Source organism: Oryzias latipes, chromosome 10, assembly GCF_002234675.1.
Source record: "Oryzias latipes chromosome 10, ASM223467v1".
In the NCBI taxonomy this organism is placed as follows: Eukaryota; Metazoa; Chordata; class Actinopteri; order Beloniformes; family Adrianichthyidae; genus Oryzias; species Oryzias latipes.
Window position 1 is genome coordinate 20,158,339 of NC_019868.2, and position 3,090 is coordinate 20,161,428.

Sequence of the window (3,090 nt, forward strand, 5' to 3'; positions counted from 1 at the left end):
ATATATATATATATATATATATATATTAAACAAAAAAAAATAAAATAAAAGTATAATAATAAAATACAATAAACCCACCCAACAATGAATATTTTGAGTCGTGCCTGCTGGGACTTTTAAGTTTGATGTACATTGTATTGATAGACGTTGTTGCACAGTTTAGGCTGTCATGACTATAGAACGACTGAGACCCAGATGCTGAAACCCGGAATGAGACACAGGACAGAGATGTCTTGGCGAGAAGGTAGATTTAATATGATGGCCAGACAGGTAGGTAACTGTTACTGGAGGTCCGAGAATGTAACTGCGGCTCGTGGCGTCACTGGTGGAACTGCTCGTTCGGGTCTGGAGTCGGCAGCGTGGGTCCGTTTCGTGAGGCAGCTGGTTCGGCAGAGGCTCGTGGTGAGGATGGAGGGAACAGACCAGTAGAGGAGTCCGGATTACGGCTGCTGTGGGTGACCACTCGTGGCTGAGGTTTCCTGGAGACAGGTAAGACAGCATATGTTAACTACTTGGCTTAAGGCAAGGCAACAAAGCATGAACTTGACGTGAGGCCAAATATGCACCATCAGGGGCAACGGACTGGCGTTGAATGAAGATCCTGGAGCTCCTTAAGAAGGCAGGTGTGTCGATGAGGTGAGTGGAAGCAGCTGGGGATAATCAGGAACCAAGCGGAGAGGAGAGGGGGGAGGAGTCTGACAGAGGCACCATGACAGTACCCCCCCCTCAACGACCGCCTCCAGGCGGTCAAGGGCGGCGATCCGGGTGGGCCCGGTAGAAATCCTCAATGAGCGAGGGGTCCAAAATGAGAGAGCGGGAAATCCAGGAGCGCTCCTCCGGCCCGTAACCCACCCAGTCGACCAGGAACTGGAATCCGCGACCCCGACGGCGGACATCCAGGATCCGATTGACGTCGTAAGCCGGAGCACCGTCGATGAGCCGGGCGGGTGGCGGGGAAGCGGACGGCGGGCACAGAGGACTGTCCAGAACTGGCTTGATCTGGGAAACATGAAATGACGGGTGAACCTTCAGAGCCTTGGGAAGACGGAGTCGGACGCAGGTGGGGTTGATGAGTTTCTCTATGACGTAAGGTCCGATGAATCGTGGAGCCAGTTTCTTGGAGGTGGCTTGGATGGGGATATTACGTGTGGAGAGCCAGACCCTTTGGCCAGGTTGGTACTCGGGTCCCACCACCCTGTGACGGTTGGCGATGCGGCAGTTGCTCTCCTTGGTGCGGAGGAGAGCAGCCTTAGCCTGTGCCCAGATGCGTTGGCACCGCTGGATGTGATGTTGTACGGAAGGCACCGCCAAGTCCAGTTCCTGTGACGGAAACAGAGGTGGTGAGTACCCGAGAGCGGCCTCAAAGGGAGAGAGCCCAGTGGCAGTGGAGGGATGAGCATTATGGGCATACTCAATCCACACGAGATATTGGGACCAGTCCTGCTGGTTCTGTGCCGCCAAGCAGCGGAGAGCTGCCTCCAGTTCCTGGTTCGCTCTCTCCGCTTGGCCGTTGGACTGAGGATGGTAGCCAGATGTGAGGCTGACCGTGGCCCCCAAGGCCGTACAGAAGGCCTTCCAGACCTGAGAAATGAACTGGGGGCCACGGTCAGAGACAATGTCCAGAGGGATGCCATGGTGACGGAAAACCTGCTTGGTCATGATATCAGCAGTTTCGGTGGCAGTGGGTAGTTGAGGGAGCGGAATGAAGTGGGCCATCTTGGAAAATCGATCTATGACTGTGAGTATGACGGTGTTACCTGCTGATGGGGGTAACCCGGTGACAAAGTCCATTGCCAAGTGGGACCAGGGCCGGCTGGGCGTAGGAAGTGGGTGGAGCAACCCCGCCGGAGCCGAGGAGGACGTCTTGGATCGGGCGCAGGTGGTGCACGCCGAGATATACTCCCTAATGTCCTTCTCCATAGACGGCCAATAAAACCTCTTACGAAGTAAATGGAGGGTACGGTGGACCCCCCCATGGCACGCCAGACGAGACGCGTGACCCCAAGTGATGACTTCGGAGCGGAGATGAGCGGGTACAAACAGTGTGCCCCTGGGAGCGGGTGGATGGTCAGAGTCCCCTTCCAGGGCTTGAAGAACCTTGGCCTCGATATCCCAGGTGACACATTTCTATGATGCAGGATGAAGGGAGGATAGATGATAGAGTGTTCTCAGACGGACTGTATTTCCTGGAGAGGGCATCGGGTTTGATGTTGCGGGAGCCTGGTCTGTAGGTTATGGTGAAGTGAAACCGGTCAAAGAAAAGACACCAACGAGCTTGCCTGGAGTTGAGTCTTTTCGCGGAGCGTAGGTATGCCAGGTTTTTATGGTCCGTCCAGACGATGAAAGGCTGCTCGGCTCCCTCCAACCAGTGACGCCACTCCTCCAGGGCAAGTTTGATGGCTAAGAGTTCCCGGTTGCCAACGTCGTAATTCTGCTCAGAAGGGGACAGCTTGCGAGAGAAAAACGCACAAGGTTTGAGTTTTCCAGAACTCCCCTCCTTCTGTGAGAGGACAGCGCCCACCCCTGAGTCAGAGGCATCGACCTCAACGATAAATTGCCGTGAGGGGTCAGGTTGGATGAGGATCGGGGCAGAGACAAACAGTTTCTTTAACCTGTCGAAGGCCTGTTGGGCTTCGTTGGACCAGACAAAGGGATGCTTTATGGAAGTGAGGCGTGTAAGGGGAGAAGCAATACTGCTGTAATTGCGTATGAAGCGTCTGTAAAAGTTAGCAAAGCCCAGGAATTGCTGTAGCTTCTTACGGCTGGTTGGAGGTTCCCAGTTGGTAACAGCTTCTATTTTGGATGGATCAGGGCGTATGCAGCCAGCCTCGATAATGTAACCGAGAAACTGTACAGTGGGGGAATGAAATTCGCACTTTTCATGCTTAACGAAAAGCTGATTTTCCAATAGTCTCTCCAACACCAGGCGAACGTGATGCTCGTGTTGAGCCAGATCGTGGGAGTAGACAAGAATATCGTCCAAATAGACAAAGACGAATCGATTAATGAAGTCCCGAAGGACATCGTTAACTAGCCTTTGGAAAACTGCCGGGGCGTTGGTGAGGCCGAAAGGCATTACTAAATATTCGT

The 3,090-nt window shown here is 53.6% G+C and overlaps 1 long non-coding RNA gene across 1 annotated transcript; it reads right to left on the reverse strand.

The window, feature by feature from the left end:
• Positions 1-231: 231 nt before the first annotated feature.
• Positions 232-611, reverse strand: LOC111948026. The gene is made up of 2 exons (XR_002874014.1): positions 567-611; positions 232-479 (listed from the first exon to the last, which is right to left on the reverse strand). It is a non-coding gene; the product is annotated as an uncharacterized LOC111948026 (long non-coding RNA).
• Positions 612-3,090: the final 2,479 nt, after the last annotated feature.